General features: G+C 39.9%; 1 protein-coding gene across 3 annotated transcripts in view; it reads right to left on the minus strand.

The window, feature by feature from the left end:
* Positions 1 to 27,173, minus strand: part of LOC138736611 (kelch-like protein 29) — a 483,106-nt gene that overhangs the window by 305,775 nt on the left and 150,158 nt on the right. For 2 of the 3 annotated variants that reach the window (XM_069886406.1, XM_069886404.1), the window contains exons 2-3: positions 19,530 to 19,647; positions 15,554 to 15,648 (exon numbers count right to left, since the gene is read on the minus strand). The exons of the other annotated variant lie outside the window; for it this stretch is intronic. The gene's annotated coding sequence lies outside the window, so the exon portion shown is untranslated. The remainder of the gene's footprint in view (positions 1 to 15,553; positions 15,649 to 19,529; positions 19,648 to 27,173) is intronic. 3 annotated transcript variants of the gene reach the window in all.

Genomic DNA, 27,173 nt, shown 5'->3' on the forward strand with positions numbered 1-27,173 from the left:
GAAGGAGAGAGGGGGAGAAGGAGAGAGGGGGAGAAGGAGAGAGGGGGAGAAGGAGAGAGGGGGAGAAGGAGAGAGGGGGAGAAGGAGAGAGGGGGAGAAGGAGAGAGGGGGAGAAGGAGAGAGGGGGAGAAGGAGAGAGGGGGAGGAGAGAGGGGGAGAAGGAGAGAGGGGGAGAAGGAGAGAGGGGGAGAACGAGAGAGGGGGAGAACGAGAGAGGGGGAGAACGAGAGGGGGGAGAACGAGAGGGGGGAGAACGAGAGAGGGGGAGAACGAGAGAGGGGGAGAACGAGAGAGGGGGAGAACGAGAGAGGGGGGAGAACGAGAGAGGGGGGAGAACGAGAGAGGGGGAGAACGAGAGAGGGGGAGAACGAGAGAGGGGAGAACGAGAGAGGGGGAGAACGAGAGAGGGGGAGAACGAGAGAGGGGGAGAACGAGAGAGGGGGAGAACGAGAGAGGGGGAGAACGAGAGAGGGCGAGAACGAGAGAGGGCGAGAACGAGAGAGGGCGAGAACGAGAGAGGGCGAGAACGAGAGAGGGCGAGAACGAGAGAGGGCGAGAACGAGAGAGGGCGAGAACGAGAGAGGGCGAGAACGAGAGAGGGCGAGAACGAGAGAGGGCGAGAACGAGAGAGGGCGAGAACGAGAGAGGGCGAGAACGAGAGAGGGCGAGAACGAGAGAGGGCGAGAACGAGAGAGGGCGAGAACGAGAGAGGGCGAGAACGAGAGAGGGCGAGAACGAGAGAGGGCGAGAACGAGAGAGGGCGAGAACGAGAGAGGGCGAGAACGAGAGAGGGCGAGAACGAGAGAGGGCGAGAACGAGAGAGGGCGAGAACGAGAGAGGGCGAGAACGAGAGAGGACGAGAACGAGAGAGGACGAGAACGAGAGAGGACGAGAACGAGAGAGGACGAGAACGAGAGAGAGAACGAGAGAGAGAACGAGAGAGAGAACGAGAGAACGAGAGAGAGAACGAGAGAGAGAACGAGAGAGAGAACGAGAGGGAGAACGAGAGGGAGAGAACGAGAGAGAGAGAACGAGAGAGAGAGAATGAGAGAGAGAGAACGAGATAGAGAGAACGAGATAGAGAGAACGAGATAGAGAGAACGAGATAGAGAGAACGAGATAGAGAGAGAACAAGAGAGAACAGAAGAATCCAGTGAAAATAGAGGGGAAATGAGGGCCAGAAAAAAGTGGGAAGTATGGAAGTGGTAAAGAAGAGGGAGAAAACATGTGAGCTGAAATTAGAAAATTCTACGTTCATATCACTAGGCTGCATGTAGATTGCCAAAGCAGAACATGAGGTGTTGTTCCTCTAGTTAAACATAGGACTTACTCTAGCAGCAGAGAAACACCTGGACTGAAAGGTTGGTGTGGAAATTGGAAGAGGAGTTTAAATAGCACAAAACCAGAAATCCTAGATGGCCACTGCAGACAGCATAAATGCTCTGTAAAATGCCCCCAAGCTTGTATTTGGACTCACTAACGTATGAGGCCATAATTAGGAGCACCAAATGTTTGGAAGAGGTACACATACATCTTTGCCTCTCATGGAAGGGCTGTTGAAGTTCCTGGATGGTGGTGAGGGAGGAGGTGCAAGAGCAAGTGTTGAACTTCCTGTGGTTACTGGGAAGAGTACCAGAGGTCTCAGAAAGGTGAGTGGGGAGGGATGAGTGTACAAGAGAGTCACGGAAGGACTGAACTCTAAGAAAGGCAAAGGGAGGTGGGGAAGCATAGATGCATCTGGAAGTGGGGTCGATTTACAGCTGGCAGAAATGATGAATGATGAGCTGAATGCAGAGGCTGGTGGTGTGAAACACGAAGACTATCCCTGCTCTATTTGGAGAGGGGCTTGTAAGAGCAGAGCTTGAGGAAATGGTCCTATTGACCACAGTAGAGGGGCTTGAAAAAAGTAAATTTAGATGTCATGAAATAGTCCAGAAAACTGGGGGATAAGGATGGTATCCTTATTTTGGAACAAAGTGGGAGGAGGTGCAGTAAAGACAGCTATGGGAGTCATGGGTTTATATTGCTAGTATATAGAGATGGAGGCAGAGAGAGGTAAAAAGTGGAGAGAAGTGTCAGGAATGGTCCAAGTGAATTTCAGAATGAGGTGGAGGTTGGTAGGAAGGTTGATAAATTTGATGTGTTCTGCAGCCCCAGTGCAGTCAACAATGTAAGGAAAGAAGAGTTGGGGTGGGGGCAACATCAGGGTAGGTTCATAAAGACTGTTCCATATAACTAACAAAAAGGAAGGCATAGCTGGGGCCCTTTCACTGGCCATGGCCACAGCTCTGATTTGAAAGAAATGAGAGTCATTGAAAGAGAAGTTATTAAGGGTGAGAACAAATTTCACCTGGTGGATACAAATATTAGAGGAAGGAAACTGGTAGGAAAACAATTTTTTAATATTTCTGGTAATAAGTCCCTCTCGTCTTCTGTATCATATTGTTTTTCCCTCCACCCCCTACTTTATTGGCCCTTTTCAACCCACCCCATTCTCATCTTCCCACCTATGTTCTATCCACCTCAACCCTCACCTTACCACTGGCTTCTTCCATAGTCCCCCTCCTCCCCCATCCTTTCATTCCATCTGGTCTCTCTTTATACAGTACCAATATTGTCACCTCTTAATTATCAGATTCCAGCACTGATAGGCTTTGTTTTCCATTTACCCATCCACCTTGTATGAATCATCTTCCACTTGACCTCTTTTTTTTCTCTTGCCTCTCTCCCCCTTTGTCGAGCATCTGCTTCTGTCCATGAGTCTTCATATCTCCATAATTCACCAATCTCACACGGGGCCTTGAACTACCCATCCCACCCTGTCCTCTTTACACCAGCTTCTCTTTTCCACATCCTCAGTCTTGATGAAAGGGCTCAGCCTGAAATGTCAACCATTCTCTTTCTCACTGATGCTGCTCATCTTGCCGAATTCAGTTTCATTCTAGTTTTGCAGATTGGTATTACTTTGCTTAATTAAGTTATTTTCCATCTTGAAACATTGGCTTATTAGTGGCGACAAACACAGCTGGAAATGACTGGCTCCCTTTACGCTATGCTAATTCATAAAACTGGTACTTTTTCTTTTAAACGTTATTTTTTTTTTCCATTGGCAAGTACTGGACCTATTCAGTTGTGATTTGCTGTAGTTCATTTGGCCCAAATATTGAGATTTTGGTTTTATTTTAAATCATGCAAACAGTTAATATACTGGCAGCCATGCACCTGTATAAACATTCTTTTCTCCAGTTCAACTTTGCAACCAATTTTTTTTTCTTCTGTTCTTTTATATTTCCTTTGTCCTGCCACAGTTCGGAGAAAATACTTAGGGATTCTTCAGGGCTTGCTTTCATGCATTGAAAAAGTGCTACCTTTCACCACACAAATTATTCATTAGAATAAAAAGAGTTTAGTCAATCAACAGACCTGATACATTTCTACTAAACAGTACCTTCCCCTTCACTTGCAAAATCTCCTACAAATTATGCCAAGGCTATTACCATATATTCAAAAAATCCAATTCCATTAGCAGTTAAGTTGGTGGTTAAGTAACTCAGAGGATGAGCAAATCCAAGATTATAGATTTAAAATTCTACCACAGCAGCTGCGGAACTTAATTTCAAATTAATAATTTGGAAGAAAAACTAATCATTAGTGAAGATGAGCACTAGATTGTTGTTAAAATCCATCTGCTTTTAATGCCCTTCGGTGGAGGAAATCTGTATGATCTATATGCAACTCCAGACTCCCTGCAATTTGATTGACTCCCAACTTTTCTGTGTTGTGGATCGGCAAACCACTCAGGGCAAGGCAAATTTCAAGGGTTCAGGCAATTGAGAGCAGCATTAAATGCTGGTGTTCAGATCTGGAAAAATAAATGAACAGTGTTATGAACTAGCAAGCCCTTAACTAGCTCTAACATAGGAACAGCCATGGAAAAGTCACCAGATAATGGTAAATTGAAAAAAATTATTTTAACTAAACTATTCCTCACATAACATCTCTCAATAACTCCAAATGGAACACTGAATTAACACCCACTATGCGCAAGTGGTGTGTGTGCGAGTTTCAAATCGCTTGTCCAATGCCAGGATTTTTTTTTAATGTTCCAGAAGTTTTTAGAGAGCAAGTATGGAGCATCAGCTTTCTAACAAACTCACACGTCTTTTGATGAATCAGCTTTTAGAGAATTCTTCTCACTGTTGTGTAGTCACACATTTTCCCCTAACTCTTTAGGGTTATAGAACTGATTTTCTTGATGACAGAACAGCAGTCCCGCCTTCTCAGAGATTTCTGCTTTCACCCTGACCTTCACAAAGGTCGGGTTTTATTCAACTATCACAACTTTTTATCCTGCCTTTCCTCAAGGGACAGGTTTTCTTCAGCTCCATGTGCTCTGCCTCAAAAACAATGCCCTCCAGCCTTCTTTATCCTGCCTCTCTTCCCATGTGACCAGACATTGCACAGCTTCGGACTGTTTTGCAAAACCTCTCCTGTTCCAACATTTTATTTTGCAAAGTCTGGGCCATTCAGCCCATCAAATCTGCTCTTGTTCTTGTTCTCTCCTAGTGTTTGTCAAATGTGCTGTTTGTATCCCTGTAACTAAGCCCACTATGTAACCCAAGATATATAATTCTATGTTAACTTCAAATATTATCAACACATTTGTTGCAACAGAAAGAGATAGCAAGATCAGATAAAGGAACATTTCAAATGTAAAAATATAAATATCAGTTGGTACTATGTTAGTAACATTGGCCACTACTTACTGTCAAAATAAAATAGTGCATTTAACTTCCTCCAATGGGCATAGCTTAATGTCTTTGGCTTGGCTTCGCAGACGAAGATTTATGGAGGGGGTAAAAGTCCACGTCAGCTGCAGGCTCGTTTGTGGCTGACAAGTCCGATGTGGGACAGGCAGACACGGTTGCAGCGGCTGCAGGGGAAAATTGGTTGGTTGGGGTTGGGTGTTGGGTTTTTCCTCCTTTGCCTTTTGTCAGTGAGGTGTACTGCTGTGTAAATTGCCCTTATGCTCAGAGTGAGCTTTTATGTTCTATACATCAATATATTAAAAGTGCAAAGGTTTTACTTGCAAAAACGAATCCCATCTTTGTGAACACATTGAAATTTGTGATTTGTTTACTTTAGATTACATGTGACCCTGCAAGGCCTGCCAATATCATCTTGCTGTTTTAAAGCAAACTTAAAGAAAAAGTCATAATGTCAATCATTTAATTCTATCGTGTGGCATATAAACTTGAAAATACATTGCAATTAAATGTTGGGGAAGTATGGTGAAATGCAGCACCTTTTATTTGAAATAGGGCAAAGAAATAAGATGTGAGAGATTAATCAAATTCTGCAATTACTAATTTTGGGTAATAATGGGGTTTTGCAATAGAATTAAGAGAGAATGGAATGCACAAGGGGGGAGGGGGTGGAAAAGAGCTTAACCTTTTAAATTTAGACCAATAATTTGTTTTTCCAAAAATGCCTTATTGCTTAGCTCAGTTATTTCCAAGCCAATTTCAGAAAATGCATGCAATCACTATGGAGAGCAGTGCTTCTTAATTCCCCCTAATCTGTTTTGCTATCATTCTGGTTGGAGTTACTTTAATTTCTTATCCTTGTGGAAGTTGACTTCTTGCTGTTTTCATCATAATTAATTCCCAGATGAAAAGAGAGAGACTTACCCAAAAAAAGTGTTTGAATCAATTACAGCTGTTAAAGCGTAGCGGTTAGCACAATGCTGTGAGAGGGCCAGCGACCCAGGTTTGAATGCAGTGGTGTCTGAAAGGAGTTTGTACAATCTCCCCATGACCCACATGGGTTTTCACTGGGTGCATGGTTTTCTTCCCACCCTCCAAAGTTAGATTGTAATTGAGCACCACAGTTTTCATGGGCAGGAAGGGGCTTCTACTATGTTGAATTATTAAAAATCCCTCAGCACTAAATTTAGGGAATAAGGCATTAATTATGCAACTGGATCAGTAATCCAAAGAACCTATTCCTTACTACACTTTAAATTCTAAACAAATTATGTTACAGCGCTGGGATACTGTGCATGCTTTTCACATAACAAACTCAGACAGCTGAAAGCATTATACAAGGTGAAATTCATGATCAAGCAATTTTCTTCCTAGCCCTGTTTTGGATATATTGCGCTGGATTAAGCTGACAATCACCAGCAATTCCATAAAGAAATGCTAGCCAACTGCACAACACATCAGTGCCTTCAGAACTTTAACAGAAAATGTTTATTGGATCCTGTGCAGAATCACAGTTAATATTTATTACAACAGAGATCATGGATTGTGGATAAGAAATTGGTACTTTATTTGTATTCGACTTGGCAGTGTTTCACAATTAAACCTTTATGCTTGATTTGAGTAATTTATTGGAATGAATAACTGGAGGAAGATTCCCACAGAATCCAATGTTATTTTTACTGGGAGATGTTAGAGGGATTAAACCTAAATTAAAATTGAATATGTATCAAGTGAAATTTGTTCAAATGCTAGAAAATGTATTCCTTTAACTTACAAGTTAGATATTGATTTGGGAATGGATAGAATGCAGAAGTTCAGAGTTATATTCCACTTGAGAAAATTACTTACAATTAAAGAGATAAATATCATACTTTCTGTGAAATATGGAGCTTGTATTTACAAACTGTTAGTATTAAAATTTAAATGAATCTCAAACATTCCATTTCTCTTATGGGACTCTATTGCTCTCGCTCGCGCTCTCTCTCTCTCTATATGCACACACACACACACACACACACATAAATATATATCTATATAAATAAAAAAAGTTTAAAAGTACTGGAAGGTAAAATGCTTCCTCTTGTGGTTTTCTTGTCCCTTTTCTTTTTTTTTAAACTTTATTTATTCGTTCAAAATACAGACAGTAAATAACATGAACATTATATTTTATAGAAAAAAGAAAAAACGAACCCCCCCTCCTCCCTTCAGCCAGCTCTCCTAAGGAGAGTCATAAAGAAAGGAAAAAAAATTAAGGAAAAATTAAACATACATATTAAAATCTAATCTATGTAAATCAAAATGTAAATATTCTGAATATAACAACCACTTACTAATAAAAAAGCTGTAGTTATCACACAAAACATATGTAATTTTTTCCATTATTAAACAATATGTCATCTCATTATACCTTCTATTAATATCAATCATATTTGTATCTTTCCACACACTAACAATACATTTTTCACTACAAATAATGCTAAATATACAAAAGCAAGTTGAAAATCTAATCCCAAACCTTTCAGAGGTTGCAAACTGCCCAATAAAGATAGTATCAGATCTAAAGATATTTTAATCTTATACAAATTTGGATTTATCCCAACCCTTTTTATCCATACCATCCTATAATGTTTAATACATGAATGAAATATAACCGTTCTCTGGTATCTTCATAAGAAGTTTCAAATTTAGTCATTTCAGGTAAAATCATATCGCTACCAAACACACATTTTACCAAAGATCAAATTTAAAAATAAAGAAACAAAGAGTTCTTATCAATATCATAGCTGTCCCTCATCTTTACGCTTAATCGAACCGTTTACACCTCGAACATTAAAAGTAGCAAACCTCAACTTTAACATATCTACTAATATTACTAAAGACCAATAATATCTTTATATAAAAATTCAAATCATCGTATATAGGCTCTTCAATAGGAGAAAAAAAAATCACAATTAAAAGTTAGATAAAATGATAGTGGCTGATGACTAATAGAACCGAGAACAAATCTCTTCCTCCCCAGCCAAACAAAAAATAATCTCAAAATATCATATTAACGTAAAAAAGTAAAATAAGAATAAAAAGATTCTGCTATTCATCCAAGAGGTTCCAAACTCGGAGATCCCATTTCAAAAGAAGTTGGACATTCCCGTTTTTCCCATTTCTACCATTTCTTCTGTTTCCAGAACAACCAGATTTTTCTTTAGGAGACAATGGTGGATTATGTCTTTGTCCTCTTATATCTGGCAATGAATCAGCAAAAATCATTGCTTCATGACCATCCTCAAAAAACCGAGATTGATAGTCTCCATGAAACACCTTCAAAACTGGCGGATAGCGAAAAGTAGACTTATAACCTTTGCGCCACAAAACTTCTTTAACTGGATGAAATCAACGCCGACGTTGAATGACCTCTTGACTCAAATCAGGATAGAAAAAAACACTGCTATTCTGAATCAATAACGGAGTTTGTCATTTTCTCGCATTTTGCACTGCCAGTCGAAGTATTGCTTCTCTATCCAAATAATTCAAACATCAAATTATTACAGGTCTTGGTGGCTGACCAGATAAAGGTGATCTCCTTAAAGTTCTATGAGCTCTTTCCAATACCAAGCCTTCAGAAAAAAATTCTTGCCCTAGTACTTGTGGGATCCAGTCTTTAAAAAAATGAAGAGGATCTTGTCCTTCCATACCTTCTAGCAAACCAACAATTTTCACATTATTCCTTCTACTTTGATTCTCCAAATAGTCTATTTTCCTCTCCAACTCCTTCTCACTTTCTCACAATTCTATAATGGATTTTTCAACCTTCAACACATTTTCTGTATTAGAAGCCACTTGTTGTTGACATTCCAAAAAAGCAGACTGAAATTTTTAAAAATCTTCACAAGATGCTTCTACACGTGCTTTAACTGTATTCAATTCTGAACTTATCCTTTGAGCCAGCTCATTCATTATAGGCTGGATGACATCATTTAACTGCTTACATTGTAGTTCAGAAAAGCTCAGCCCTGCTTTCTCTGATGTAGTGGCAGAACCAGGTAACTGCAGCTCCTGCTGCAACTCAACAAAAGGCATTTTAACGGTTTTACTGTGGGTCTGGACTCCCAGCGAAGGCACCCCGACTTCCTCAGGGGGTCGACACTGGGCTCGCTCTGCAGCTTCTTGTTTTTCCAGAAAACCACAGAGAAGTTCAAATTCTCCAGGTTGGAGTGGTGCCTGAAGCCTTTCAGATAATGGAGTCATCTTCCTGCGTGCTCCCTCTGTTAAAATCGGCAGGCTGCCAGAATTGGGATCCACTTCTTGGGAACATGCACCTTCCTCCAGAGAAAGGGTAATTCCAGCGCTATCCTTCACTTGGTGAGTAGTAGACATATTTTTTCCAGCTCCCACAGGCAATCTTTGTAGTTTAGGTACTGAAGAAATTAAACCTGAGGTTGTAGCAAGTTGTTTAGGCCCCAAATCTTCAGTACTTCGAAAATTTAACTTCTTCTGCACTTGAGGTTTAATCTTTTTACCATTAATGGCCATAATAGTTCCTTAATACTTTAAACTAAAATTTAAGAAGTTTAAACTTGAAAACAAAGGGTTAAAAAATGGATACTTAAAAGTCCAGCCAGAGAGGTCGAGATTACACATCTAGACTCTACGCCATCTTGCCATGTCCCCTTGTCCCTTTTTTTTTAATTTGTAGGAGTGGGAGGATTTAGAGTAGGTTTTTCTTTCTTTTGCATTTTTTACTTTCTTTTTTTAAAAATCAAATACCACATGCTTTTGGATGGTTTGAAACATTGTGATATATTTGCTAAGTGGTTTTATATTAAATAACATATTTTAAAAACAAGCATATGGGGCTGTGCTTTATTGGACCAAAGGGAAGGCATATTTCTTTTAATCATTTTGCTGTAAATAATTTATTTTTTTGTTATTTTCATAAGACTGCCTCAATTATTTCAATGTTATTAGTCATCTTAAACAAAATCTCTGAATACCCAAAATTCAGATTTCAGATTTTTTTTTGTCAGAGTACATACATGAGATCACATATAATCTGGAGACTGCTTTATCCTGTGGGTGTGGAAGAATTACCACTAATTGGTAGTGCAAAAAAATAAACTGTACACAGTGTAAATAGACAATGAATGTAAACAAACTGATTGTGCAATACAGAGAGAAGAAAAGAAACTCAAAAAGAGCACGAGCTCTTTAAATGCGTCTCTGATTGAGTTGGTTGTTGAGGAATCTGATGGTGAAGGGGTAGCACCTGTTCCTGAACCTGATAGTAAACCCAATTAAATGGAAGTTAGTGAGTAAATGCTAGTCTTGTTAAGATCTGAAAAATAAATGAACAAATGAAGATGGTTAAAGGAACTTACCCCAATTAGTTGTGTCTTTGTCAGTCATTACCTTGCCAGTAGCCTTGTGCGCTACTCACTGTCAATAAAATTTACTTTTGAAAACCACCCACATATTTTAAAGTTGGCAGAGTTTCACCTCCAAAACTGCTGGAATATATACATATGTAAAAAAAAGTGCAAAATATTGGAAAAATGAGAGGTGAGCATTGTTCCAAGATAAAATGGGAAGATGTAAGGTGAGCATGGTTCCAAGGTAAACTGGGAAGTGGGGTTACAGATCAACAACATGAACATAAATTACACAAAAGTGAGAGAAAAAAACAGAAACATTGGACGTCTTGCAGCGTCCATAGGAGGTAAAGGTAACACACATTTTGGGCCTGAGCTCTTCTTCAAGGTATGAATTTAAAAAAAAACAGAAAGGTGTCTGAATTAAAGCACTGGGGAGGGAAGAATGGGCAAGGTAAGTCTGTAGACTAACACAGACAAAAGGTATTAATTGGCTAAGGATAGGACACAGGAGAGAAGGTGAGAATTGACTGGAGGAGGAGGTGCTGTTTGGGGCTTTGTGGAAGCAGAGCTAGGTGAAAGGAGACAAAGGGAAAGATGGGGACAGGGCTAACAAAAATAAGGGATTGGTATTAATTCCATCTGGTTAGAGGGTGCCGTGACAGAATACAAGGTGTTGTTCCTCCAATTTGTGGGTGATCTCAGTCAGTACACGAGACCATAGTCAGACATGTCAGCATGGGAATGGGGCAGGGAAACTGAAATGGTGGCTACTAAGAGATCCCAGTTATTGCGGTGGACAGAGCCAAGGTGCTCAATGAAACAGTCTCCCAGTCTGCATCCTGTCTCTCCGACGTAGAGAAGACCAGAAAGGGATGCAGTAAGTGACCCATGCAGATTCGCAAGTGAAGTGAAGTGTTGTTTTTCTGGGAAGGACAGTATGGGGCTTCAAGTTGCATTGATGGAGGAAATGTAGGTGCAAGTGGAGCATATCCTGTGATCACAGGGATAGGTGCCAAGGTGGGGGGGGGGGGGGGAAATGGAGGACTGGACAAGAGAGAAGAATACAAGCATGAATAGTATTAATGAATAGGAATGGAATCTCTGTAAAGTCTGAGACAAAAGAAAGAGAGTCCCCATGAAATGTGATGGGGTGTGGGGATGAAGGAGAATGGGGCTGAGAAAGAGAGAAAATAATTTTATGGACTACAGTGTGATGAAGAGGGAAGAAAGTTAGCTCTCTGAAATGCAGGAAGTAAAAACCCAGGCAGTTATGAATAAAAGATACAAGCCACTATTTTCGTGCCCAGGTGGAATATCGCAGCCACTTTACAAGTGATATTAATTATTGATGTGGGTCAAGATTTGCTGCATAACAGTTAAGAACAGTAAACCATAACTTAAGATGTCGTCTTTCGTCAATGTTTGATATATGTAGAGATTAGGTACATAAAGCATCCCTCTTAGTGCATTTATTTCTTTTCACAGATACAAGGCTGAGAGCCAGGCTTTTCTGCAGTTGCCACTTTTTGTTGAGGGCTCTGCATATTTTCTACATTAGCTTCTTTCCTCAGCCGTGTACATAGATTCGGATTTGTCCTAAGGCATCTTGGATGCCTTGAATCTGTATGTCAATAGGATATCAACAGAAGATCTTCCATTAGCCCATTGTCCACTGGCACCCTGCCCCAGGAATTAACTGGGAATCTACTTGGACAGGGTCCAATGGAAAAGGAACACGGTCCGAATGCCGGCGTCAAATGACGTCATTTCACACCGGAGATTAACCGCCTCCAACTCTACTCATGTCTCCCACATTTGCTGATACCAGCAAGCTGATAAAACCAGTGGAAAAAGGACAGCAGAAAGTCACTGGTTTCCCGTTGAAGGTAAAACACTCTGATCCCTAGGGATGAGTTGTGTTCAGTGGAAAAGCAATTAGTGTCCCAGATAAGGGTGGCTCAGTGGAAACAGCACAAAAGGCTTCCTATCCCCGGACACTGCACAGCCAATTAACTGGGATGCACGTGGAAAAGGGGCTAATGAGAAGCCAAATCATTGCTCCTGCATTACATTAGTAGCAGTCATTTTGTTGAGATACTTTTAATGAAATCTTGATGGGAATCCTTTTTTCCCCATCTCTCACATACGACGTCTTTTCCTGCAACTCAATCCCGTTGACACACGGTTCAAACATTGGAATAAATAGACCTTACGGCACAAAGAAGTAATAAAAAAATTGCAGATTCTGGGGTCTAGTGCAGTAGATAAAAAAGTGTCATAGAAATTCAGTAGGTCATGGCTCACCTTCAGATGCGCTCAGGCTCAAAAGGTTGACTGCATTTTACTTTCCATGGATGCTGTATGACCTGTTAAGATTGTCCAATGCTTTTGTGTATCATGGCTTATGAGATGAGGAGCTTTGGAGCATATATTAAACAATGAAAAATCTGAATTCTTAGGCATTTATCCAAGCTTTTCTTACAACAAATCAGGAACACATTTTGGGAGCATCTTCCTCATTATTAGCTGCATGTAATTGCTGCATAAATGAAATAGGGAAAAAAGTATCTTCACATGCAATTAAGTTCAAAAATGCAACAACATGAACAATCAATAACTGATTCAGGAAAATAAGTTTTGCACCTGAGTGCTTCATGTTACAGGAAATGTTTTAATTTGCAAGTTAAAAAAAACTCAGCAAGATCAGTGAGCATGAGCTGTTATGTTATTAAAACACAATAGCATAGCTTTCTTATTCTCTAAATTTTCAAAGGCACAACTTTTATCAACAAACATTCTGCTTTAGAGTGGTCAAAGTAAAACTGCACAAATACTCCAATTACAGTAGACAGGACAAGACCGTAAACAAAATAATAATATAAACCAACATAATTTTAACTACCGGAATTAGAGTCATGCAAATGGGAGCATGGCTGCAAATAAAGAACTAGACATTCAAAACTTGTAAGCTTAAAACACACTTTGATGAAGGGCTCAAATTCAAAACATTGGTTATGTATCTTTATCTTTGCTACATAAATAAAATTGTTTGACCTGCTGAATTTCTCCAGCATTGTGTTTTTACTTTTTTTGCTGAAAATATTTCTTTTCTCTGGTGTTCACTGCCCCTGGGGTAGTGGAGATCATATATTTAAGATGTTAATAAATATTTGAAATATCAAGCAATTGAGGGTTATGATCACTTGGTGCAGAAGCAGAGTTGAAGTTTGGAAAGGCCAGGCATGATCATACTGAACGTCAGACATCCAGTTTTAGGCCTGAGAGTCCGGCTTTTGAGCCCTCTGTCCAGCGCCAGCCATTAATTTGACCTCCATTGGGGGGGGGGGGGTGTAGGCCATGCACAGTTATGTTTCTTTTCGCGTGCATGCATGAGTGCCGGCTGACCCATGCATGATGAGGGGGAAGTGTGATGGCACCGCACAAAGTGCTGCATTAAGCATGCACAATGAGGGGGAAGTGTGACAGTGGCGCACAAAGTTCGCAACCAATGATAAAAATTAAGCCTCTCCCCCCCGCTGAGAGAGTTTCTGAAGCTGACCTTTCATGTCCTCCATTTTGTAAAGTTGGAAATGGCCACCCTATTGAGGGGCCCGGTGGCTACTCTTACTCCAGTTTTCATGCATTCTAAGCTTCTGGAGATCAGCCAAGAAATGGGATGGTTTGTCCGTGTTATAGGTCTCAAGAAATGTCAGTATTTATACATTGGTTTTCACTTTTAACACCTGTCATTTCAATTTATCCCTCACAGAAGTAATATGGGGCTTTCATAAGAATGCTACCAGGACAAAGTCTTGAGTACAAGGAGAACCTGGAGAGAGTGGGACCTTTTTTTGCTGAAGCATGAGAAGGGGAAATCTTGTTTTGTTTTTATAAAATCAGGGAGGCATAAATAAGGTAAATAATCTGTCTTTTTTCCCCACCCATGTCTGGGAATCCAAAACTAGAGAGCTTAGATGCAAGGTGAGAAGGGAAAGATTTAAAAGGAACCCAAGGAGCACCTTGGGTATATGGAACCAGAGGAAATGGTTGAGTCAAAGGAAATTGTAATATTCAAATGTTATTCAGGTCGATGCATGGATGGGTTTGAAGGATATGGGCTGAATGTAGGCAAATGGTATTAGCTTGGTCAGCAGTATAGATGACATTTTCTAAGTTCAAGTATTTCCCAATATTAAAACATGTCATCTTCACAGAAACATAAACAACGATATTGCGAATTTCCATCTTATTAATTCAATAAATCAAACTTCATAGTTGCAGCTGTAAATAGCTTTAATTAGATGATAAAACATTTCGCATAACTGTATTGAGATTTTCATAATGATGAGTATGAAAGAATACTGTAAAATGATAATGATATTCAACTTTAAATAGATATAAAAGAAATAAGCAAAATAAGATGAAACAAGATGAATTTAAAGAAAAGAATCTTGAGAGCTTACATCTCGGTCATGATTCTTCAAAAATGAGATAAAAACTCTGGGATATTATGACACATGATGTCATAGTAACACTACAAACAATGGTTTTCCTTAAAGGGATAGTTATAAAATTAACTACAAATAAAAAAAACACAAGCATGAACAAGTTGGGCTGAAGAGCCTGGAGCATCTGTACTGTAATACCTCAGTATCCAGCACCTATGGGGATTGGGATATGTCGTATCAGTAAATTTGCTGGTTGCTTGAGATTGCGGGTTCCGGGATTGGCAAACCTGCCGCTGGAGGTGCCAATTTTAAACGTTTGGATTTTTTACCTATTTATTTACTGCATTTTTTTTGCTGGATGCTTGAGATGCCAGTTGCTTTAAATTCCAGATAATGCGGTTACTATATTCCTCAAGCAAATAGTGTTGATTTTGTGTTTAAATGCAATATCATAATAGCAGGTACACATTTTTACTACATAATGTTGTCTGCATAAGTGTTAATATAGAAAATGGCTAACCCAGAATCAGCTATCTTTAGCAACACTGAAGTGAACAATTTAGTACAATAACCTTCACCTGCAACTGTCCTGATTAAATGCAAATCCCCAAGTTACTATCAGAGAATCACATTAAGAAACATTTCTCTCTCGATTTGCATACAGACACATTCCAAGATACAGTATTTTAGAAACCACGTTGCATGTGCCAAGTTAAACAGAAGTCGATTATATACTATATTTATAAATCTTGGCTGTCATTTGTTTGCTGGTTGTAATCTGTACAGCAATATTTCTGGCAAGTCATTCGCTTAAATCAATTACAGATTTAAACTGGAATAAAACACTGTCCAGTGCCAAGTGGAATATCCTGTACAAGTACTGTCATGATTTCAGCACATTTTTCACTTAATTTGTTGAAATATTTTTAACTTCCTTTATTTTTGTCAAATTTAGGAATGTGGAAATGCTTACGATATTCTTGGCATGAGCTCTTGTTTGCCATTCCACACTCTTTCAGTCTAGTCGGTAATAATTGGTCTGGTCCAATGAATTTGTCCAATATTTTTCTAGGAACAGAAGAAGCAACTTCAAAGAGATTAAAATAGAAGTCCTATTCTTGCAAAATATACATTTTATTTGATTTAATTTCCATATTGTAGCATATATATTTTCTCAAAGGACAAGTGTTAATTTATTGGCCTTTACATTTTGACATAAAAGCATCACTCCCGATGTCATCTTTTGGTCGATCACTGCAGCATGGTGCAAGTCAGAGTCTTCCATTCAGTTTTTGCCTGCACCCAGCTGGAGAATTTTCCAACATCTCATTAAAAACATAGGTTTTCAGCCATAAATAACAAATCTTGCCAATCATCATCCCCGAACACAAAATCAAAAAAGTGCCTTTAAAGCATTATAGTATGCTTCACAGAGGAAAAACAGATGTGCGACAACATTTCAGATTAGGGGAAGTGGTCAAAAGCATGTTCTGGACAGAATTAATGATTTTTTTTTAAAGAGGAAGGGAGTAAAATTGTGCTGTGAAATTGGATCACCTCTTCTCAATAAACCCCAAAGAAGAGCACAAAGCAGTCTGAAGGTTAAGAAAAAATGAAGGGCTGTAGAAATCATGAGGTGAAGATCTAGAGGGAAGAGTGTGAAGGTTTCAGATCACCAGCCAGGGATGGCGCAGGAAGAGAGAAATGACAATAAGGCTAGATTGTGAGGGAGGTCACAAGGTTGGACCAGGGGAGGAATGCACAAGATGCCAAGGCTGAAGGGGGATGGGGAGGGGCAAGGCTATGTGAAGGAGTGTAAACGAAGCCCAAATGGAATTGATGAGTAAATAGAAGGGAGGTGACGGTTGAATGGGACATTGTATTGAAATGATATGGAGAGTGGAGCATTGAGGTCCAATGAAAACCATCTTCTGGAAATGTTAACTCTCTCTGCAGATGCTGCCTTATCTGCTAAATATCTCCAGCATTTTCCATTTTAATTTCAAATTTTCTCCTTCTGCAATATTTAGACTTTGGAGCTCTGAAGAGGTTGAAATCTGGGCAAAAATGTTGAGACAATTAAAAAGGGAGAAGCAGAATGTGGAAGGATTGGAAGGATTTAAATGTGGTTTAAATTAGTTTAAACTAAGATGGCAAATAGTTAATATGCAAATGATTTAGTGTTTCATCTTACATTAAATTTACTGTAAATACTGTAATCGTTTGCCAGCTTGTTTCAACAACTGATAAGTCACCTTGCACCAATTGGCTAAGTAAATTTCTAAATGCTGAAAATAAATATGGACAGGGTCCTCAATAGGAGAGCAGAGTGCTTATATATATGCTGAAAACCTTTAAGTCATCTCCTTTAGTGGCTACTGACTGGCTGCAGCATTCAGGGTCTCCTCATTCCACCAGTGACAACCAGCAAGCATTTGATAGGAATGAACAAAAACAGACATTAAAAGAAGTCAATGAGTTAGCTTTGCTGACAGCCAAACTGACGGCAGGGACAGCTATGGCTAAAGTTGTAGGCATTTCAGATAGAGATTCAGTGATATGGGAAGAAAGGTAAAAAGACTGCAGGTGAGGCCAATGAACATGCATTGCACTTTTAGCAGGACAGGAGAGAATACGTGCACAACAAATTGAGAAGCAGGGAAGAGCACCTCAACCCGCAACTGACAATGTCATGTTCTTTACCAGCACAAAATGCTGGAAATACTCAGTAGGTCAGACAGCATCTATAGAAAATTAAGGTTCAGGGCAATGAATATTTTCCCTATCAGAATTGGAAAAGTTGTAGAGAAGGGGTACAAGCAATGAGAACAAAGGAACTGCCAGTGATACGGCAGAGACCAAGATCATATAAACAACACAAATGATGTTGGTACGCTTTCAAGAAGGAGATGAATGCATGAGATTCAAAACTGATCTTTCAGGAGAAAGGGGGAGTAGAGGAAGGCAAACAAGGACAGAGGGGAGATTTTATTTTTAAAAAAGTGCTAAATTATGAGATACAGAACAAAGAAATTGATTGAAAAAAATCTTAAATTGAAAAGACTGCCAGAAATAGTGTCCATATCAGTAGAAATTGAGGAGCAAGAGAAACAGAGGTAACATTACAGGTAAATGAAATGAATTAGCTGAAGTTTAACTTGTGTGATGGTGGGAATCTCAGGAGATTGCCAAGATGGATCATCTATTCAGTGCTTCTGGCTGAACATGACTGAAAACAGCTCAGACTTGCCTTTGGTTTTCACACGTGTTGCCTCGATCATCATTGCGGATTGGGCAGTTGAGAGCTGCTCCCTTCCATTAGCAACTTAATTCATCCGCCGTCTCTCAAGGAACATCTGCAGAGCCTTAATCTGCTCTTTTGGTTGTGGGGTAATTTAGCAAAGCTATATTTGTGACTCAACATGCCAATTCTTCATCTGGTATAATTTCAGTAATCTGGTGCACTGGTGCTGTATCTGGTATGTCTTTTGACATTCTTCATTCAACCAGGGTTGGTTCCACAGCAAGAGTGAAAGATCTGCTGGACTATAATGTAGGGTCCACCGCTGGAGCTGAAGGAAGAATGCAGCCCTTCTTTGATGGCTAGTTTTCAGTTGTCAACTCTGAGACCAACCTATTTAGGACAACTGTGGTGCCATGTAACATGATTGCAGGGGTACATGATGCTAGCTATCATTCCACTGCTGGCGAGAGAAGTACTGAGTTCAGAGATTTGATACACCTAATTTCTAGTTGTTCAGCTTTGCACTATTCATAGACTGATACACCCAGTGTGACCAAATTCTGATCATTAAAAGTGGCAAGTAAAGGTACTGTAAATACACTATTTTAGTTACAATGTACCAAATTTATATCAATGTTTAAAAATGTAATTCATTAATATTATGAAGATTTGAAAAAAAATCAAATATTTTTGACATTAAATATATTTGATAATTTGTATGTGGAAACATTAAAAGGTCCTTCTAACATCATCTGCTAGGAAAGAAACTGAAGGAAACTTGGAGCTAATCAGCCCCAGAAGTGGTATGGCATGGCAAGAGGCAAGGTGCCACATATGTTGGGTCAAGTATGATCTGGGTGCATCGTTCCCTCTGCTTCTCCTTCTCAATGTGGGGTGTCTTCCCTGTTACAAGAGCCCTGCACCAGTCCACTGCTCCCCTGGAGTCTGCAACCTTAAGGCCGCTGCTGAACACAGGCAGTGCCATCTTGGGCCCAGACCCCGTGGAAACAGGATTTTAAATGAAACACCAAAGGTTCCTTTAACAGACTGTTTAAAGCCTTTACAGAGCTGTCAGCAGTTGGACTAGGAGGAAAGACCCGGCAGGGGGAGCGCAGTGTCTCCACTCCCTGCTCTCCCTAGGTCAGTGGCAGCAGTGCTGTTACAGCAGCATGGCAGTGCCATTTTTTTTAACCTTTCTGTGACTCTCACAACCGATGATAAAAATTAGCAGCTACTCTATCTCTCGATTTCAAAAATGACTTGTAGATGCGTGACTTGTCATTTTTGCCTACTGGAACTTCTTCTCAATGCTAGCCCATTCAGTCGCAGAGCTGGAAGTAAGCCAGTTGGCAAACCAGCAAGTCAGAGCAATTCTAAGGTAGCCAGCAGAATGACCAAAGTTAACGTTCAATTTCAATGTTAGCCTCTGAGCAGATCTTTCCTTTGTGCAAGGCCCATTTCCAATATGAACACAAGCCCATTAAAGTAACAATGAGTGCATTCAATGCTGCAAGAGGTCATCGATGGATCAAGATACTGAATTTGGGAACCCTCAATTCCTCGAAGAACCAAGAACGATATAATGATGGAATTTATCTCACTGTACTTTAGCCAGCATTTCATTACACATGAGGAGCTTGAAGCTATGCTGAGTTCAAGACAGATGCTATGTAAATGCACATTTATTCTTTTAAGTGCTACTAACCATAGTTGTAGTATTTTTAGTTCATGACTGCAGTCAGATGACGCCTCTGGAAACAAAGGGTTTATTCATTCGCTCAGTCAGATCTGCAGATCGTGCTGGGGAGGTGGTAGCTCACACACTGTGACAAGACAATTTTAGGCACTATTAACTCCACAACATTATAACTGAAAAAAAAAACCCATATTTCTTTGACAAAGAGCTATGGTTAAATCAGCTAAGTATTTGTCCTGTGCTCGATATTATTTTGATCTGAATATTAATCTTAGTGCTCTTGAAGCTGATGAATGTTGGATACCATTGAATGTGAACAAATGCAACATTAAGAGATTAGTAAAGGGTAGTAAAACAAAGTAAATACAAGCCAAATCATGTTATAAGTCACAATGCAGAACAGGAATTTAAGAGTAGAGGTGGATAGCTTGCTCAACTCATCAGCATTGCATGTGGCTGCTCAAAAAGACAGAAAATAAAATTCAAAGCCAAATAGAACATCATAAAAACACAGTGAAATGCTGGAGGAACTCAGCCAGACTTTCAGCATCCATTTCAGCAGGGTAAATTCTTTCATTTAAGAGGAGGCTGGATTATATACATGGATAGGAAGGGGTTGGAGGGTTATGGGCAGAGAATAGGCAGAGGGATCTAGCGGAGTTGTTGAGTGAACTGGTGTGGACTTGAAGAGCCGAGATGGCCTGTTTCCATGCCATAAATTGTTATATAGTTATAATACATCAAGATATATTGCCAACTTTTCAGGCCTGAGCCTTTCTTCAAGGAATAAGCACCTTGAAGAACGACTTGTGATATTTCTTTTAAGTAATAAAGAAACCCGCGTTCTTTTATATTAGCAATATTTTAGTAACTACTCATGACTTCAAGGTGCAGCCAAATTTTTTGTATCTAGCCAGAGGTGCAGCACTTATCTCAGACTTCCTCTAGTGGTCAGGAGTATCACCACATCCCCTTTCCTTAAGATGTTCAATCTCACATTACACACCAATACAGTATTCATTTTAATTTAAAGTTAAACACTGACAAACAAAGATCAGCAGAACAAACTTTTTAAGTGTGCATTTCTTTATCTTTTAGAGATTCAGCCAATCAGGTGCTTTGATAATGAGTGTTGATCTTCTCAACACAGATGCATTTGTTGGCTCTGCTGGTCCACTACCATCTAGCACAGGTGGTGTTTCCTCTGTTGCTGTACAGACTGGATATTCTGTATTTGTCTGTTTTTGCAGTGTCACTTGAGTTTTCAGCAGGCTCCTTTGATTCCTTCTCAGTATTTGACAATCCTCTGTTCTGATAACTTAGGATCTTGGATTTACTTCCTATACAACAGTGGCTTTCTTGTCCCAGGTATTGGAATCTCAGAATGTCACTGTGTCATTTGTCCCAGTGTCCTTAAACCTTTTGCTGACTTTTCACAGTTTGCTTTTTGTCTCCTTTGCAGATGCTTTTGTTTCCATTTAACATCTCTGCTCTTGTTTGGGACTGCAGAGTAGGGAAGTGTGGGGCATAGTTTACATCCCAACAGAAGCTTAGTGGGTGATGTACCATGTTAAAATGGTGAAATTGATGTCAACAGAGCTAAATAAGGATCTGAGCCACTGTCTTGTGTTTTCTTGAGCTGTTTAACTATGTGAACTCCTTTCTCTGCTTTACTTTTGACTGTGGATGCAGAGGAGTTGAAGTCACATGTCAAAATCATACTCTTCTGCAAAGTTCTGGAATTCCCTACAGCTTAGCATGGTTCATTGTCACCTTAGACAATTTGAGGAATTCCACATCTTGCAATGATCGATTTCATATATTTCATCATGCTGGCAGCAGGTATGTTGGAAATCAGTCCCATCTCAAGATAATTCAATACCAGCAGGTAATTCTTTTCATCCAGGTGGAACAGATCAGTCTCAACTTTCTGCCATGGTTCCTCTGGTAAGTCATTTATGGTCATGGGTTCCTCTGTTTGCTTTGTGTGATGTTTCAGACAGGTCTCACAGCTTGAAACCATCCTGTCAATGTCAACATTTATTTCTGGCCAATAAACAGCAGTTCTAGCCCTCCTCTTCCATTTTTCCATTCCAAGATGTCCCTCAATGCAACATTTTCAGCATCTCTCATCATAGTGACTAAGGAATGACAATCTGCTCTGTCTGAGTAGAAGCCCATTAACAACACTCAGATCATCTCTGATGTTGGAGTATGGCAGACATTCACCTCTAGGCCATCCTTCATTCAGATTATTGATGATCTTCTGTAGAACTGTTTCAGCAGTGATTTGCTTGGATTTCATGTCAGATATGGGAAGAGATACAGTGATCAGATTCACACGGAGATTCATATCTGTTTCTCTCTGTGTCATTGCCATGGACAGCGCATCAGCAAGCACAGTAAGTTTCCCTTGTGTGTACACCAATTTAAAGTCATAATGTTGTAGCTTCATCATCGGTCTTTGGATTTGTGGCAACATCTCACTGAGATTTTTCTTGATTATGGCTATTAATGGCTTGTGGTCTGTCTCTGCAATGAATATTGGTAGACCATACACATAGCTGTGGAATTTCATGTGTCCAGAGAAAGACCAGACCTAGACACTCTTTCTCAATCTGTGCATATTGACATTCAGATATTGTCATTGTCCTTGATGTTTCTAAGTCTGGCCTGCAATGTTCTCCCACAGCCTGAAGAAGTACTGCACCTATTGCATCTGGGAATATTTTCATCCTTCTGGATGGGTCAAAGAGTGTCAAAAGCACCATTTCTGTAGTTAGAATGGTCTTCAGTCACCCCATTCTTCCTCATGGTTGGCTGTTCACTTGAATTCCTATTTGTCCTGTAACAACTTCCTCAGGTACATTGCTTTGGAAGACAGGCTTGGTATGAATTTATCAATGAAATTGATCATTCTCAGCACTCTCAATATGGCTTTTTCTATCAGTGGGTCTGAGCAACTCTAGAATTGTTTTCACCTTGCTTTTGTCTGGCTCCACATCTGCATCCAACAGCTTATCTTCTAGAAAGGTGATTTCCTTCGCACCAAAATGAAAATTTTCTCTGTTTACCTTTAATCCATACTTCTCAATGTGTTGTAGCACTTTGATGAGCCTTTTGTTGTGTTGTTTTGGGTGGATCCCCATAGAATCATGTTATCCATGTACATGCATACACCATTTATGTCTTCTATGATGTGTTCCATTGTCCTGTGGAACACTTCCAGAACTGAGAAAATTCCAATGAGGCATCCTCAAACAAGAGTATCAGCCAAATGGTGTATGAAATGTACATATATGGAATGTACATATTTTTGTGCAATCTTCGTGAAGTTTTATTGCCAGTAGCCCTGGGATGCATTCAATTTGGTGAAAAACTGCACCAGCCATCTCTCTTGTAATTTCATCCCTGGTTGGAATCTGATAATGTTCCCTCTTTATATTGGTATTCAGGTCTTTTGCACACACATAGATCACAGTTCTTTTTGACACACAGCATTGAATTCACCCATCTGTGGGATCCTCCACGTTCTCTATGATCCCCCTAGTGCCATTATACAGTCAAGTTCCTGCTTGAGCTTTTCTTTTAGTGGTGCTGGAATCTGCCTCGGGGCATGCACTATTGGCTGTATGTCCTCCTTTAACTGTATCTTATATGGTAGAACTCCAAACCCCTTGAAGATGTTTGGAAATTGATCCAGTATTTCCTCTATGCTGTATTGTTGCTGTAAATGTGATACACCCTCTTGGCTTGACTTAAGTTTTCATATGCTTTGACACCAAGCAATGATTCATGTCCATCTGGGATAACTGCAAACATGAGGTGGTGTGCTTTACCTTTAACTTTCACTTTAATTGACATGTACCTTTCCTGTCAATGAACTATCCATTGTAGGCCTTGAGCTTGACAGAATTTGGATGGTGTATGGCTTTATCTTTATTGTCCTGATGTCACTATCACAGATCAAATTGGCTTTTGCCTCTGTGTCCAGCTTGAAAGGAATATCTGCTCCATTTGCATGCAATGACACAGCCCACTTTTCTGCTCACCTCTGTTCATGCTTGGCTGTTCAGTGTCTGTAGGTTTGAATCTTCCTGCATTACCATGCCCACAAAGAATGCATCATTGAGGGCAATTTCTTCTATGGTATGTACAGTTTCACTTCTGTCTTGTTTCCATTTGAAAAATCATTGCTTTGCATAGGGATTCTGCCCTTTGCATTTATTACAGAATTTTTTTTATAGGCGGGGCATTGTTATCGCGTGCTGCAGAGCTAATACACTGGTGTGACATATTTTCACAGCTCCAGCTAAGGTAAGCTCTGTCTCTTGTAGCAACCTCTCTCTCACTTTCTTATCAATAATTCCAAACACAATTTGATCACAGATCATTGAATCTTTCAGCAATCCAAAATTGTACGTTTTTGCTTTTAGTTTCAAGTCCATTATGAAAGTATCAAAGCTCTTTACCTGCAACTGCATGTGCACATCCCTCTCAAACAATTAATTTTTCTTTGGAGAGCAGTGTTCATCAAATATCTCTATAACCTTGTTGAACTAGCCTTGATCATCTGCCTCAGCAAAAACTAATGTGTTGAAAACCTCTAGTGCTTGAGGTCCTCACACAGTAAGTAGCAGTACAATCTTCCATGCATCCAGTTTGCTATCAAGTCCAATGGCTATAGATACAGCACGAATCATTGTTTGAACAAACACCATTCATGGCCAATGTTCCCAGTCCAATTCACAGTGTCTGGAGCCTTCATGCTGATACCAACTGATACACAGTCCTGGTACCATATGATGTTTCTTTTCAGTATTAAAGAAATTTGGGTTATTTTATATTAACATAGAACAATGCAACACAGTACAGGCCTTTCAGCCCTTGATGTTGACCCATATTTCCCTTCCAAAAAGTACTAAATCTTCCCTACCTCATTACCCTCTATTTTTCTTTCATCCATGTGTCTGTCTATCACCATCCCTGGCAAGGCACCTACAACACTCCGTTTAAAAAAAAAACTTACCCCTGATATCTCCCCTAAACTTTCCTCCCTTAACTTTGAATTCACCCATCTGTGGGATCCTCCACTTTCTCTATGATCCCCCTAGTGCCAAATCCTTTGGCATTTGCTGATCCTGCCCTAGGAAACAGGTGCTGGCAGACCTCTCAACCTTCTATGCTCCACAGTGAAAAGTCCCAGCTCTGCTAACCTTGCCTCATAAGACTTGTTTCCCAATCCAGACAACATCCTGGTAAATCTCTTTTTCACCCTCTCCATAGCTTTAACATCCTTCCCATAATGAGGTGTCCAGAACTGAACACAATACTCTTAGTGTGGTCTTACCAGATATTTGTAGGGTTGTAATATAGCCTCTCTACTCCTGAATTCAATCCACCTATTGATGAATCCAAACATCCCATAGGCCTTCTTAACTACCGTATCAAACTGTGTGGTGACCTTAAGGGATGTATGGATTTGCCTGCTGTTCATCCATACTCTTAAGTAACTGACCATTAACCTTGTACTCAGCCTTCTGGTTTGTCCTTCCAAAATATATCATCTCACACTTATCTGGATTGAAATTCATCTGCCATTTTTCTGCCAAATTCTGCATCCTGCCTATATCCTCTGATAACCTTCGACAACCTTCATGTCAGCCACAAACTTACTGATCTATCCATCTGCTTCTTTATCCAGGTCAATTATAAAAATCACAAAGAGCAGGGGACAGATCCCTGAGCCATTCCACTAGTCACCAACCACCAAGCAGAATGCTTTTCTTCCACCACTAAACTCTGCTTTCTTCTTGCAAGCCAATTTTTTAATCCATACAGCTAATTTTCCACTGATCTCGTGACTCATGACTTTCTGGATGAGTCTCTCATGGGGGTCCTCATCAAATGCCTTACTAGAATCCATGTAGACCACATCTACCATCCTACTTTCATCAATTTCTTTTGTTATCTCCTCAAAAAATCAATTAGACTCGTGAGGCACGACTTTCCCTTCACAAAGCCATGCTGACTATCCTCGAGTAGACTGCACTTCTCCAAATGCTCATAGATCCTATCCTTAAGCATCCTCTCTATTAGTTTACACACCACTGACATAAGATTCACCAGTCTATAATTCCCAGGATTCTCCCTATTACCTTTTTTAAACAAGGAAACTACATTACCCATTCTTTAATCCCGTGACCGAAAAGGATTCAAAGATCATAATTACTTCCCCAGTTATCTCTTCGCTCACTTCCCACAGCAGCCTGGGATATATCGCGTCTGGCCTTGGGGACATATCAATCTTGATGTTTTTATGATGATCCAACACTTGCACTTCCTTAATCTCCACAATGTCTTCCACCAGGAACCGTGCCTCCCTTATCCTTCAGCAGCCCTATCTTCACAATATTTTATTAATTACTTACGACCTCTTGGTGCAGCCTTTTTTTTGTATCTAATCCGATGTGCAGCAATCATCTCCGACTCCCCCTATTCATCAGGATTATCACTTGCACTCTATCAGGCTCAGGCCTGAACCATTGGCAATATATCTTTGTCTCCTGTGGATGCTGAAAGACCAGCTGAATTCCTCCAGTGTTTCGGAGTGTTTTCCCTACAATCACAGCATCTGCAGACTTCAGTGTTTCAAATAGAATTTAGTGCTTAGTTTAAGGAGTGTAGACCTTATCCCTCAATATATAATTTTGCTAATCTTTTGAGAAGGACATGAAAATCTGAGAAAATGTACAGCAGAAAGCAACTAAATTGACAACTGTGAATGAGTGCGAAATTAGAGAGTCAGAAATAGAAATGCATGTTCAATTGGTGCATTATGCAATTGTTCTAAAATCCTCAGTGTATGAAGCAGTAGTACACCTTGGATAACAATTCTATATTGACTGATAAGTAGCACCAACCTTCGTGCCACACATAGGGCAGGTTGTGATCATCTCCCACAAGAAGCAATAGAATCACCTACCTATGCATTGACACCAACCATTTTCCCCTTCTTCTCTATCAATGACAGTAAGCACAAAGATATTATGACTAAAGAGACTTTTTAAAAAGAATCACAAATTACCCAACTTCCCAAACCCTTTCTATCATCTGCAAGACACATCCCCATATGTCATGGTTGTGACAGACTATTTTCCACTTACTTAAACTACTGCAGGTCCAATAACCTTCAATAGAAACAACAGAACAAGGACAAACCAGCTTGTTGTGTGCTGCCCATCCAACACTTGTCCATCAACACATCTTCTGCAATAGGTACCATCTGCAGCAATTCATGAAGGCTTCTTCAAGTGCACCATCCAGATTTTGAACACTTGCCACGTAGAATGCAAGGGAACTAATGCCAGTGGGACATCACTATCTCCATATCATACACTGACCTGACTTGAAAATGCAATATTGTCATTCTGTTTCAACAACTGTAGGAGTTAGGTCAGCACACAGATTGCAGAACTTCAAGGTGGCAGCTCACCATCAAAGACAGTTAAGGTTGGCAATAAATAGTAATTTTGCTGAATCTGCTTGAATCTCAAGAAAAGGGTTGAAAACCCACAGCTTCTATTGCTAATAAAACTAAAACAAAACTTATTACTACTCTGATGTTTTGCCAGTAGAGTCTGAGACACTGCA

The sequence above is a fragment of the Narcine bancroftii genome, chromosome 6, assembly GCF_036971445.1.
Source record: "Narcine bancroftii isolate sNarBan1 chromosome 6, sNarBan1.hap1, whole genome shotgun sequence".
Classification (NCBI taxonomy): Eukaryota; Metazoa; Chordata; class Chondrichthyes; order Torpediniformes; family Narcinidae; genus Narcine; species Narcine bancroftii.